This window comes from Priapulus caudatus, unplaced genomic scaffold (assembly GCF_000485595.1).
Source record: "Priapulus caudatus unplaced genomic scaffold, Priapulus_caudatus-5.0.1 Scaffold45, whole genome shotgun sequence".
Classification (NCBI taxonomy): domain Eukaryota; kingdom Metazoa; phylum Priapulida; class Priapulimorpha; order Priapulimorphida; family Priapulidae; genus Priapulus; species Priapulus caudatus.
In genome coordinates, this window is record NW_014577106.1 from 325176 (window position 1) to 340582 (window position 15407).

The following is a 15407-nucleotide window of genomic DNA, read 5'->3' on the forward strand; positions in this document are numbered from 1 at the left end:
GTGCAAAGTTTAGTAATGAACTGTTCGCCCATCTACTATTACTATTTGAACATCTTGTTGAAGGAAATATAAGCCTAACTTTTACTGTTTTGCTGCTTCTTGCATACATAGCTGCTCCAATCTAAATCTAAGCTTGCGGAGCGGCACATAGCACACTCTGCAGGTTTAAGTAATCATTATATCGAACTACCGTACAGTGAATTAAATAAGAGCTGCCCGCACTCACCACCATTTCAATAATAGCCAGTGTGGACACCATCGGGGAGCATGTGTGCGTGGACAGCGAAGTGACTGTGTTACTCAACGCTTTCACGTCGGCAACGGCCTCCCCTACTGCTTGGCGTGCATCACCCGTGCGAATAGATCTTTCTCCCGCCGTCGGATCATCTGCGGTGCAGGTTGCGCCGGATGCGCGGCAACTCTTCCTCGCCGCATATGTTCGGCCGGTCAGCTGCTCAGCCTGCTGCCAGCAGATCTCGCAGAGTTCTGCCCTCGGCATCCATCTCAGCGGAATGATGGTGATGCTTGTAACTAGGTAAATGGACTGTTATACAGTAATGGTCCTTGACTGCTGCAGCGATCTCAAGAGGTTCCTGCCCCGGCATCATCTCAGCGGTATGATGGTCATGCGTAATAGTAATGACAGGTATTGAACACAAGCTGCGCCAAGCAGATCTCGCAGAGCGCTTCCTGCCCTCGGCCGATCATCTCAGGCGCGTGCATTGCGGTCATGCTGTAATAGGTAATGAACAGGTATTGGAAGACAGCGGTGCTGCAGCAGATATTGGCAGTGTTCCTGCCCTCCGGCATTCCATCTCAGCCGAATGATGTGATGGCTGCAATAGGTAACGACTGTTTTTTCAGGCCTGCTGCAGCAGAGATCTCAAGAAGGGTTCCATGTCTCTTCTGGCATTCATCTCATGGGTATGCGGAATATATGCCTGTAATGACTGCTGCAGCTAAAATAAAAAATAATTAGTTTTATGCTTGTAATTAGCAAATTAACTTAGCATCATTTCTTAAATGTCATGGCAGCCTACCAGACATAAAATGTGCCTTATTGAGTGATGGAAGAAAATGTGCCAATCATTGAGTGCATTTCTTATTTCTAGTCTTAACTGCTAAATAGTCTTCCGCTCATATGATATTCTCGAACATATTTTCCTTGCACACTCTCCTGCTTACTTATTACATACAAATGTGTGCTGCTGCTGGCTTCACGGTAGCCTTGCCCTGTTGCAGCCTACCTTTACATTTACGTTGCATGGGTATGTTCTGTTCAATTACAATTTTTGAAATTAACGGTCATGCAACTAGGAGGAATCTGGGTGACACATATGCAATTGACTTCCCTTTAAACTCATTTTTGACTTATTCCTCTACACTGATTGAAGCATCATAAAGACTAGTATAGTACAGTAGCAGCTTTTATTTCTGCTTTCTCTCATTTGAAAACCTAACTTATTTATTATCAAGCAGCTAATAAACCGTAGTAGTGGTACAACGGGAAAAACTGGAAAATTATGCCTATTTACTGACAACATTATTTCTATCTTTGCTTGGATCTAGATAATAATTGTCGATGGTTGATTGATAAGCAGTAATTCTTTGCTCTCTAAACATAGACCAATCCGTGTCAATACGATACTTCCTAGTGCGGAGATATCAGCTCCTAAAAACCTCCCTCCCACATGCCAAAAACCCGATTCTCTGCGAAATCCACTTCTGTCCGCTATCCCTTCTTCCCATTCACGCGTCTAGCATTTCGGCTAGTCGGTTTTCCAGTCACCGCTTGGAGCGTTCTGATAAATTGATGTCACATGCCCAAGTTTGGTACTTGCTTACAGCGCGTGCTAGAACTTAATTAAAAAAAACATTGCGGCTCCATCATGACGGTTCATTGCCGTGCTAGACAAGAGTAATGGCAGATAAGGGCATAGCCGAGCCCCGAAAGTCACCTCCACCCTGCACCTCGCACCGCAAAATCATTCCATAAAAATATGGACGAAAACCTGAACTCTCACGAGAGCAACCTTAGATGGCGTTAGGTTAACGGAATAACTGGATAGCCAGCCGTGTGAGGCACTTGGGAGGGGAGTTTAGGAGCCATCTTATCTCCAGTCCTAGGAGTATTTTGTATGGACAAGCGGTTGCGTCTTTTTAGAGAGCAAAGAATTCTGCTAATTGCAATTACCATTAAAATTATTTCTAGACTCGCAGGCAAAGTAGAATAAGTTCATGTCGCTGAATATAGCCACTCCATTTTCCCGTTTTCCGTTTGTACACTCTACGGTTTATTAGCTCTTGTTATTATTATATTAAATGCCAAGTCACATGTGAAAGTAGGCCACTACTGATGGTCAGCTTCCAACTGCTTTACATCCAACGTACATAAACCTGAGACTTGATAATCATCCACTTATCCTGCTATTATAATTATTATAATAATAATCAGGTGGGTACCGTCCCCAGAAAAACTGTAGTTCATTTGGTACACACACCTACTGTACTAGTGATATCACACCGACACACAGGCACTGAGCGTTTCAATAAAATTATAATGCTAAATAATACGAAATCTATTTACCTAACAAGTCTTAATGTTTCTTACTCTCTTTCACTATTATTGCCAACTAATTGTCCTGTGAAATGCCGGTCCAAATGCTCATCTGCCCAACACACGCTGGCCATCCGCATGCTAGCTTGCTGTCAGACGATACACATAGAATATATAGCATGTAGGATTAAGCGTTCTGCCAAAATTTGCTTGACGCTCCTTGATTTCACTCGACAACTACAAACACAATACATTCAACCAATCCACTCCCATCTTGTTTCTTTTGAAGACAGTGTTCAGTGTTATAAAAACATACTGTCTATGTTCGTAACCAAGCTGCTGTCACGCAAAATCACAAAGAGCCTGAAGAAATTCTCGCCGTCATCGCTCCGTTGTGCAGTTAATGTAAATGGGCTGTCGGAATCAGGAAACACCACTAGGTGCTCTTTCGTGACCTCATATTTTGTTTTTTTACGCCACGCATTAATCTTGCAGACGCTCACTTTGCGCGCTTTGACGAGGCTTGTCGGGAGTTTGGAAGCAGCGTTGTAGTTTTCCAATAATGCACGTACGCCGGCTATACTAGTCCCGAAGTTTGCCTGCCAAATGCGGCATTATTCCGTGGAAACGACGGAACGGAGGAGAAGCGAAACTCAGTCTTGAAAAGGATGTAAAAATTAACGGGACTAGGAGCCTAGGACACACCTGTCGATTTTCTACGCTGCGCCGCTTGCGCACGATAAATACTCGGCTATGGTGCGGGTCGCGCACGGTCGTGCGCGGGTCGGGCTGGCGGCATCTCACGCGCAGCGTAATTTTCACGCTCCAGCTTGATCCCATACGCGCCGGCTGATCGCTCGCATTCAACGCGTTATCAACCGTTTGCATCTCTTGCATACTAAATTAACACCAGCGCCGCCCAACAACAATGGAACAATCGCGTATCGAACTGCGATTGTTTTTAGCAGCCAATGAAGCTGTATGCAACAAAAGTAGAAACACGTTGGACACGGACAGTATTGGTTACAGCTGTGCATGCGCAACTCGACCGGCATTCTAAATCTATTAGCTGGCGTTATTCAAAACCTAAAAGCTTCATCGCACCCCGTGTAATACCGCAATGTTATGTTGTTATTTGTTCTGGCTAAAGTCTTAGCTTTGGGGAGTTTGCTCGAGTCAATATTTCTTCCTGCATGCCAGATTGTTAATTGAATGAGTCGAAATCATGCACAATGCGCCCGAACCAAAACGTGCAGCAAAATTATGGAATGTTTTTTTCATTGAAAAAAAAAAATTTAAGGGCTTTTCTAAGCTATTTGGCTGAAATTAGAAAGCAGAAGAAGAGCAGATTGACATTTAAAAAGCCAAAAACGTGAGGCCCTACCAAGCTATGTCCATGTACTTGCCAGCCATTACATCAACTGACCAAAACAACGGAGCGAAGCGCGTCTCGAAGATTTCGTCAGCTTTGTTGTGATTTCGCGTGACACAGTCGGTTTTACTGAACACAGACAGTATGTGCTTCAGTGCTCGGTAATAATGAAAAAAATGTGCGTTGTCCTGCGGACAACCAGGCAATCTCAAATCGGCGTTGTCCGCAACAGTTAATTCTGTCCCAAAAATATCCTTCCACAATCTCTTATTTTCATATCAATAATAATATTAGATCAGAAAACACCCCAAAAACAGTGGCGTGCCAGGATTTTATCAGGGGGGCAAAACAGCAAACTACGAAAAATTAGTGGATGACCTTAACTATTTTACTGTCGCTAGCGCGAGTCCTCCTGCCTCTCTCCGACCTCTACGGCTCCTCTACCTCTCAGCCTCGCAATCTTTGTTTTGGCCGGCGACATTTTGTTCATTGTGTCTCTGCCTCTCAAGATATGCTAATTGTTTAGTGGTGGGTCGTTAGCATTCAAGCGAGATGTGCCGGGTGAATAATATAAAGCGGGCGGGTTGGTATCTATGGGTGGCCAAATCCCCCGCAAATTTTGGGAAACTTGCTGGTTTGCTGTTCCAAATCGAGTTTCACCTCTCATTAATCGAGAAAACCTGACATATACCAGTGTTGGATATAGCAGCCTGGCTCCATATTTATGTATTCACGACTTAGTTCTAGATTAAATTTCTTGATGAGCTAAAACACTTGGATTTGACCAAGTATAAATACTGAACATATTGTGCCAGCGTAGCCTACACGTAGTTGGTGCGGATTGATTGTCTCATTCAAGATGCAAAACATTGAAAGCAAAAGGCCTATACACCATAGATTAATTGGCCGTACACCGCGATATAAGATAGCCGATCGGTTTAGAGTTAGGATACGGGATAGCGTTTCTTGGTATGTCCACCGGACAATGTCTCAGACTGAGTGGTTGTTCCGGCCGGCAACAATTCTGTTGTCTCGGGACAACGGACACGACGTTATTTCGAGCACGTTCTTATAACAAGTAACACTGTCCTTCAAATAGAAACAAAGATGGGAGTGAGGATGGTTGAATGATTTAGTGTTGTATTTGTTGTGAATCAAGCAGTCTCTTTTTTATAAAGTCGTCGACGCTGAAGTTTTGCAGCACGGGTTTTCCGTACCTTGCTCTATATATTTCGCTGTTGGCTATATGACGCAAAGCCGGGACCCGGGTCTTCCGATTTATCCGTAAATGCCCGCATTCTGAACGCCGTCAACCCCGTTGTTTACTTGAGATAATGTCTGAAAATTAAAACTGCGGGCATTCAGGAATATTGAAACCCGGGCGGCAGCCGTCAGATTATATGGCCGGCTGCCGGGCATATATCCACTCTGACTCTGATATTGTTTAGTGTGCCAGTGTCACGTGTGTCAGCAGCTTAGTCGTGGGCTTCTCAGATTCCAGCATACGCAGGCCAGCGTGGTGTTGCAAGCACGTTAGCATGTTGGACGGCCACAGTTTACAGGAAAATTGTCGGCAATAATGGGTAAAAGAGAGGAGAGAAACATTAGACTTGGCTATGTAAATAGATTTCGTATTTATTTGTAGCATTTATATTTTATGAAACGCTCCAACTCCAAGTGCCGCGTGCACTACACAACACAGTGACACACACCGACACACATTCAATTTTGATTACCGATGTAAACGATTACGACCACTGTCACACACCAGGCATCACACATTCACGCCACAATATTATATACGAACATTTACGTACCGTGACACCCTAATTTAAATTATTTGACCGACCACGTCAGATTAATTTCTCATATGTCCGACTAAAACTCAATTTTCACAGATTAACTCAAGATTGCAACTACTAACTAGCACGTTTGCTGCTTATGAAACTACGTCGCGTGGCACTTGATTAATTGATCAGGCCAGAAAGTTGAATATTAAGGATTCGTTAATTTCAACGCAGCTGTTTTGACTTAAACATTACCTATGAAACTATAATTAACCTCTGATGTAGAGTTTTCTATTTATCTAGAGCCCGAGTAGTTTCGGTTTTAAACAAACAAAATAAATATACATACTGTTCATAATACTTCAATGATATATACTGCTTAAATAGGATTACACTACTACGCCTTCATCCACAAAACAAAGTCAACAGCCAAATCAAAACCATGGTCAGCCGCCCTGAAACAAGAAGAGTGATGAAGGATTGATTTGTGGTCAAGCTAAGGCTTTTCATACTTCGATTTCCGCATACGGCTGCTCCTGAGCCTGCTTTCACAGGGGGAAAAACATTGTTTCCTCTCAGCTTGTCATTTCACGTTCTGAAGCATCATAATAATATTCGAAAAGTCCGCTTTCAAATACTAGGGTTAGAATAATTATCGAAGCGCAGGACAGCCTACACAGCTACACTCTCAGGAAAGAGGGAGGGTTCCTATTATTCTTGTACAGAAATCGTTATTCCTATATCTAAACTATGGCCTAATTATTCTGTTGTCAAGTGTCCGGTCCCCCTCGCCACCATCCACGCTTACGTTACAACACACAACGCGCGCACATGCCGCACGACGCACACATGCACACGCATCGCACCCACTTTGCAGCAAGAACCATTCGCTGCGAGCTCGCCCAGCACACACACGGCCATTGTCTATACAGGCCCGTAGCCAGCTTTCTTATTGGGGGTGGTCGTTTTTCAATGTGGCAATTTGCTCTGCTAGGGCGTTGTAAAGGTATTTGTTCCAGTGGGGGTTCTAACCGTATCCCAAAGTTGCGTGATGCACGCGAAAGGGTTCTGGGGCCCTTCCCCCACAAATTTTTTAAAATTAGACCCCCTCAGATGCGTGTTGCTGCACACGAGCAAGGCGGGGCGTCGCACTCCCTGGACGCCCCTGCTACACGCCCTGTGCTCTTGCGGGCGCGAGCACCCAGCGATAGGGAGCCGAAACGCCGACGGGTGGGGTAGGTGGTCGGAGGCGGGTGTTCACTGTTCACCTCCCGCACGATGGGAGATTTTGCAATATTACTACTAAAACTGAGCGACCTGAGTGAGATTCTTGTTTTTGTCTTGGTGGGTGGGGGGGCGGCGGAACGGTGCTCGGGGGGGTTACTGTCGAACCCGAATCCTGGCACGGGCCTGTATTTATAACTATCAATCGGTGCCTAGACTCGCCGCCGCAGTTTCGACAATCACCGTTTAAATCACTTACAAACTCTGTGTTTTGTTTTATTTTTTTTTATTTTTTTTTTCTTTTTTTTTTTTTTTTTTCTCTTCTCCTTGATTCTTTCGTTTCTTTCCCCTCTAGTCTTTTTTTTTTTTTTTTTTTTTTTTTCTTTTTTTTTTTTTTTTTTTTTTTTTATTTTTTTTTTTTTTTTGTTTTTTTTTTTTTTTATTTTTTTTCCTTTTTTTTATTTTTTTTTTTTTTTTTTCTTTTTTTTTTTTTTTTTTTTTTTCTGTTTTTTTTTTTTTTTTTTTTTCTTTTTTTTTTTTTTTTTTTTTTTTTTTTTCTCTTTTTTTTTTTTTTTTTTTTTTTTTTCGATTTTCTTTTTTTTTTTTTTTTTTTTTTTCTTTCTTCCTTCTCCTTTCCGATTCCTCTCCTATTTTTTGGGCAGTGAATGTTTATTGTTTTTAGTGTTTTTTTTTTTTTTTTTTTTATTTTTTTTTTTTTTTTTTTTTTTTTTTTTTTTTTTTTTTTTTTTTTTTATTTTTTTTTTTTTTTTTTTTTTTTTTTTTTTTTTTTTTCTTTTTTTTTTTTTTTCTTTTTTTTTTCTTTTTTTTTTTTTTTTTCTTTTTTCTTCCCACCATTTTTTTATTCTCCCCTTTCCTTCCCCCTCTCTCCTCCGCCTCCCTGCCCCATGCAGGGTGACGCGCACTTTCCAAATCTATCAGTTGAATCGCGGAAGACTGCTTAACCAATCCTTACACCCGGCGATTTGACAATCGGCCCCGCCAGAATGCTGCCTTCAAATCACAGAAGATTCCTAAAAATAACATGCGTAATATGGATCTTTCGCAAGCTACTCTGAGAATGCGGGTTTCCGTGGCTGAACCCGGTTGGCGGTTGGCCTGCGCTGTATTGCTGCAGCTAAGTTTAATGCGTAATCAATAATATCTATTATGCACTGTGTTGTTCGCCCAGTTATAGACGAACCCAATCCGCTACGGCTATGACAGGCGACGATGCGCTACAGCCTGAGACTGGAATCGTCTACAGACTCTCTGACCCGCGGATGCTCAAACAACTTGAAAGCTCGCAGACTGTCTGCGCATGTAACTTTGCTGCAGCTTCAAGCGCAGCCTGGGCACGTTCGAGCACCGCCTTCTTCAAGAGTAGCTTTGCGGAAATCATCATTATAGCATGTTTTTTTAGGAATTTGTGATTTTGAGCGCAGTCTGCGCGTCCATTCGCGTCTCAAAATGCTCCGCCGCGTAGAGTGTATAAGAGTTCCTACATCTCCAACTCGAGTAGTGGAAAGTCGGGCTTCACCTGCATGGAACACCGCGCGTTGGTAACTGACTTTAAAACGTAGGAATTGGGGAAACTTACGGCGTGATGCCTGCCGCCTAGAGCGCCCCCGGGCCGGCACCACTGATATATATAGACAATGGCGCCGGGCACCCCTGTGTGTCTGTTGCGGCTCTCCCTCCAGCGGCAGCCGACTCCGCTAATGTCTTCCTGCCCTGCCATTCCTCGCCTCCGTGAACTCCGTCCACCTCACGCATTCATGATCATCACGCACCCATGGAAATCCGCCATACCGGGAAATATCCCCTCCTCCCGGACTTCATCATCTCTATGTCCTACGTCTGTAAACCAACCTTGTGAACCCCCTGTCACTCACAAATGCCCAGATTTAGGGCTCGCTGCTGCCTTAACAACTCAACTAACTAATGCCCGTGAAGCGACATTCACGGCTACGGCACACAGGTCCTAACAAGTAATCATACAATTCATGTTGATCCTTGACGATTTGCTAGGTACTGTGGCACTAAGTATACCTTTGGCTACCTAGCTTAGTCATTTTTTGCTATCATCCTATGGGGTCGAGATTCCTCTGACCAGAGGGGGCGGGCCTTACAGCGAGGCGAGATTTTTGTGATTTGTGGCGTATAGACCGTCCACCACCACACCTAAGCACCGCAGACGACGACCGTTCGGCATTTAGGATCCGTAGGCACGTAGACAAACCACACCAAAGTTACAAAATCCTCCGCGCTTCCTGCGTCTGGTCGTTCTATGCTCCTCCTCCCTCCCTGATGCCTCTCCTCCTCCCTTCTACGAATGTCTTCGGGCTCACTTTACCCTCCTCTTGTGCCTCCCGCTCGGTATCTCCATTCATTCACGTGAGCCAAATAGTTTCTATTCAGGGTAGTCCTCTATCGACGCTACCGTACCGTTCAGGCTCTAAAGAACTGTGGTTCGTCTTATAATACATCGGACCTGCGCGCTCTGGGTCCCGCTGCTGCCTGTGCATCTCTTTAATTTGAGCTATTTAATCTCTTTACCTGTTTTTAAGTTTCAATTCTAGGTCAACATGCTATATTAGCATTTACCTATTACTCGAGACAAAAATTTTATGATTCTCCTAATCCACTTCAGGTTAATAAAAAAATTAGCATGTTAATTTAGCACCCTACTGTAATGACCAATGAAATAATATCTTAATTAGATTGGCTCAGATCACATCTTAGAACGACTGCCTGCCATAATTTCTCCAAGAACCGACAGCTGTTGCCAATAGGGTCTCACATCACCTAACTCATACAAGAGGGAGCCAATGACCAAAGAAGCTGTTGTCTACAAAATGCGTCATGTTACACTGCGCGTCCCTCCTCGGACTTGCCTACTTCAGTTGTTTTGCCAATGATTTTCATAGCCCATAGTGCTGCGTTATATACGTTGACCGTCTAGTTGCTTCATTGTCTTCGTATTAGCCAGCTACTAGCCTCAATTTCAGTGCCGAAACTACATGTTCTTTAACTTCTGTGGAGTGTGCCGAAGAAAGCAGAATTTGACATTTATAAAGCAAAAAACTTGAGGCCCTACCTATAGCCCTGTACTTGCAGCCATTTACATAAACTGCACAACGGGAGCGAACGCGAGAATTTCGTCAGGCTTTGTGTGATTTCGCGTGACACAGCTCGGTTACGAACACAGACAGTATGTTCTTATAACAAGTGAACACTGTCCTTCAAATAGAAACAAAGATGGAGTTGAATGGTTGAATGTTTGTGTTGTATTCGCGTGAAATCAAGCAAGCGCCGAGCGAATTTTGGCAGCACGCTTTCCTACCTGCTATATATTTACGCTGTGGCAATATGCCCGGCAGCCGGGAACGGTCTTCGATTTCCCAAATGCCCGGCAGTTCCTAACACTAACCCTAAGTTTCCTAACCCTTGTTTACTTGAGATAACGCTGAAAATTAAAAACTGCCGGGCATCCAGGAAATTGAAGACCGTGCCCGACAGCCGTCAGATATATGCCGGCTGCCGGGCATATAGCCACTCTGACTCTGATATTATTTATGTGTCAGTGTGCAGCAGCTAGCGTGCGGCGGCCAGCGTGTGTTGCAGATGAGCATTTGGACGGCATTTACAGGAAATTGTCGGCAATAATGGGTAAAAGAGAGTAGAGAAACATTAAGACTTTGGTAGTAAATAGATTTCGTATTTATTTAGCATTATATTTTATTGAAACGCTCCAACTCCAAGTGCCTGTGCACTGACACACACAGTCAGTGGCACACACCGACACACATTTCAATTTGTTATTACCGATTCGATTACGACACTGTCACAGTCATCACACATCACGCACAATATTATATACGAACTTTACGTACCGTGACACCCAATTAAATTCTTGTGACCGACCACGTCATTAATTTCTCATAGTTCCGATAAGTCAATTTTCACAGATTAACTCAAGATTGCAACTACTAACTAGCACGTTTGTGCTTTGAAAACTACCGGCCGCGTTCACTTGTTTTGATCATGCAGAAAGTTGATATGAGGATTCGTTACTTTCAACGCGGTTTTGACTAAACTTACCTAGTAACCTATAATTTTAACCTCTGATTGTAGAGTTTTTATTATCAGAGCCAGTAGTTGCGGTTTAACAAACAAAATAAATATTACAATACTGTTATAATATTCAATTATATATACTGTAAAATAAGATTACACTTACTACGCCTTCGTCCACAAAACAAAAGTGCACACAGCAAAACAAAACATGGCAGCGCCCCTGAAACAAGAAGAGTGTGATGAAGATTGGATTGTTGGTCAAGCTAAGGCTTTTCATACTTCCGATGCATACGCTGCTCGAGCCTGGCTTATCACAGGGAAAACATTGTTTCCTCACAGCTTTGTCATTCAGTTTGAAGCATATAATATCGAAAAGTCTGTTTCAAATACTAGGTAAATAATTACAATCGCAACAGCCTACACTCTACAGGAAAGGAGGGAGGGTCTATTATTCTGTACAGAATCTGTATTCTATATCTAACTATGGCCTAATTATCTGTTGTCAAGTGTCCTCCCCCCCCCACCACCATCACGCTTACGTTACAACACACACGCGCGCACATGCGCACGCACGCACACATGCACACGCACGCACGCATCATGATCATCACGCACCATGAAATCGCAAGATATGGGTACATATTAGGCTAGGCCTATCACAACCCATTATCCTTAACTAACTAACTAATGCACGCACGCACGCACACAGCTAACAAGTAACATTAACAATTTCATTGATCCTTGACGATGTTGCTAGGGCTGACTAATTATTTTGGCTACCTAGCATAGTCATTTTTGTATCATCTATTGGGGTAGTCCGAGATTCCTCTGACCAATGCCCACACCGACAATTTTGGTGGATTTGGTGTGGGTTAGACCCACCACCCACACTTAGGCCACGCAGACCACTACGTGGCGTAGGGTAGGCACGTAGACCACTAACCCACACCAAATCTACCAAAATCGTCGATGTGGGCATTGGTCAGAGGCATCTCGGACTACTATTGGGGGTTCTCATTTTCTGAGCCAACATAGTTTATTAGGTTAGTTATATGGTACTTTCACTCTAAAAAATTTGGGTTGTGTTTATCTCTTAATTTACTATTTTGTCCTTTTACTGTTTTAGTTTGCATTTGTAGCCATAGTTTAGCATTTAGCTAGTACTCGAGACAAATTTTATATTCCCTAATCACTTCAGTTAATAAATAGCATGTAATTTAGCACCCTACTGTAATGACAATGAAATATCTTAATAGATTGGCAGCATCACATCTAGAACGACTGCTGCATAATTTCTCCCAAGAACCACAGCTGTGGCAAGAGGTCACTCACATCACCAACTCATTACAAGAGGGAGCCAATGACCAACAGAGCTTGTTCTACCAAAATGCTTTTCAGGTTGTTACATTATGATGAGTTGTTTGAATGATTTCAATAGATTATTGCTTGCTTATAACGTGACGTTCATGTATTGTGTGTGATTAGCCAGAAGCATTCAGTGCAGAAATCTTTACAGTTCTTTAACTTCTGTGAGTGGATCGCGTATTTCACTTGGCAGTGAATGCAGGGAATTCTTCTAGCACGTAATTCATACATGTGATGTTGGTGCTCATAGATGCTCTCCAAGCAAGTGCAGTACAAGCTACTACTGACAGCCGCCGAGAAGACAACAGACATGATCGCATACGCTCGCCTCATGCTGCTCTTCATGTATTTCTTTCCGAGTGCCGTGAGCGATTACGGCGTGAAATTTGTGGAGACCTTGCTCTCGGCAGAGAAACAGGTGTGAGAATCGGACTGTACTGTGTGAAAAGTGTGAAATTCCTCTCAGCTATTCATCTCAGTGTTTTGGAAATACCTGAGAAATCTCAGTAGGCATGGTGGTTGTTCAGTTTATAGTACACCAAGAAATAATCTAAAGTTTTATTCGTGCAATATTTTGAGATTGTAATCAGCAGGTGCAGAACAAATAATAGATGTGGTTTAATATTTACAGTTAACAAGGATGTAGTGTGGTGCATTTAGGATGTGACTTCAACTTTACTGATCCTATCATAGACAAAAAATTAGAATTGATGTGGAATAAGTGTCATTGGGGTTTTAGCATAAATTACTCAATTGGTACTGGGAAACTATATTAAAATTGGTTAACGAGCATGTTTTATTTTATATGACAGAGGTAAGGACATGCAGGGAATTTTACATGGATAGTGATGTATTTTGCAGGCCAAGTTTGCGACACCTGTGAACTGTTACAGGAAGTTGCTCGTGTGCGATGCATTTCCGCTGGTGTTAAAGAACCACGTTGTGACCATTCCCGAAAAACTTTTGTACAGACTAGTGCAGAAAAGCATTGAGTTCTACATTACCTACGTGACACAGCGACCCAGTGGTGTTGGTAAGGTCACACCCTCACTAATATGAGTATCAGAGGTTGACTACCCATTATTCAAAGCTAATGCTTTGAGTATTAATTGGTGGAGAGAGGTTTTCTGTTCATTATTTATGTTACTTCATAAACAAGACAAAATCTTTACAAAGATTTATGGACTACTATTCAGTGATCACAAAGTAAACAGGGTTTGAAGCATTTATTAACACATGCCTTGTAATAAAATGACAGGTACAGGAAATCAACCTGGGCAGAGTGGCCTAATGTCACCAACGTCTGGCCAGTACAAGCGACAAAGCTGCATTGAGGGCATGCCTCTGAAAGATTCGTTTATTAGCCGACCGTGGGAGAGCCTTTTCACTGTATTAGGTACCTGTAGCTTACATAATTGCACAGCCTTGCATTGTTTTAATGATAATAATATAATAGTCTAATTTAATAGTGTATTTAGCCGGGCTTTTATCAATCTAATATTGTGTTTAGATGTGTGTCTGTTCATTCGTCTATCTATCATGATGACATTTTAATCTTACTCTCACAGAGTTGACAGCTGTGAAGGCAAATTGGAAGCTCAGGGATGTGTTCTCCAGTGGCATGTCTAAGGAGAGCCTTTGGCAGCAGGTATGTGATTGAGTAAATACCTCATGGTGCTATTAATGAAAACCTTTCTCTCCTTTGACTTCCTCTTTTAAGTACTTGCAAGTGCTATTAGACTGGCCCCTAGTCTTTTGACTTATCCTGTTTTTATGCGTTGTGTGTAGCTACACAGTGTAGATGGGTTAGTCTAGCATTACAGCTTACATGTGCTAGCACTGCTTTTCATCTTAATCTTATTATCAAATATGAATAATCATGTGAATTAGCAGATAATGCAGATATCCCCAGTAGACAGCCGGCATTAAATTAAGACAATTATGTACATTGTTCTCAGCCATTCTATTTGTGATTACAGCAGTATTTTGGTGTATTTCTGTGGCGGTATTCTCCGCAGTCATGATAAGTCGAACTGTCTATCTACTCGTAGGTTCTGGTGATGTCGCATGAAGTCGACAGTGACTTGACAGCTGGCAGGGACAGCAGCAGACAGAAGGAACTGTTACACATTAGCACAGTGCTCTTTCTCTACTGCCTCTACCAGTACACAGCCTACATATTCCCCCAGCTGTTTGACAGTGCGGTGGGTGGTCCGCAGTACCCAGGAGTGCTAGTGGAAGGGTGAGAATCCTGTGCGAATGGTGCGCTGTAGAAGTACACAGTTAATACGCGATGGTAGCGGGACAATGTAGTAACAGTACAGTAGTGCTAGGCTGTCAGCAGAACCTGTCATCTACGTATACCTGTCGCAGGCTATTCTAGTAGCACATTCTATATTTATAATATCTGTCTAATGCTGATAATGCTGTAATGGCTGCTGCAGCAAAATAAAAAATAATTCGTTTTTGCTGTTATGCTATATAAAATAGCAAATAACTTAGCCACATTCTTAAATGTCATGACAATTTACATGTAACTGGTGCTACCAGACAAACCTTATTGAGTGATGAAGAAATGTTGCCAACATTGAGCATTTCTTATTTTAGTCTACTGCGTAATATTCTTCAGCTTATGATATTCTCAACATATTTTCCTTGCACACTCTTCTGGTTATTATACATTACAAATGCCGTGCTGCTGCTGGCTTCACGATAGCCTCGCCTGCTGCAGTACCTTACATTTACTTGCATGGGTATGTTCTGTTCAATTTACAATTTGTACAATTAACGGCTTCATAGCACTAGCAGTAATCTGTCACTATGCTAATTACGTTCTCCTTTTAAAACTCATCGACTTATTCCTCTACTACTGCATAATGAGCATATAAAGACTAGTATAGTACAGTAGCAGCTTTTATTCGCTTCTCTCATTTGAAACCTACTTAGTTATTATTAATAAACCAAGCAATGTGAATGTAGGCCACTACTCCAGTCTCCACTGCTATACATAACGTCACAATAAACC

At 42.5% G+C, this 15407-nt stretch overlaps 1 protein-coding gene across 1 annotated transcript in view; it reads right to left on the minus strand.

Annotated features, from left to right (window-relative positions):
• LOC106820741 (nuclear pore complex protein Nup93-like) overlaps positions 1–15407 on the minus strand; it is a 39673-nt gene that overhangs the window by 19595 nt on the left and 4671 nt on the right. The window lies entirely within an intron of this gene.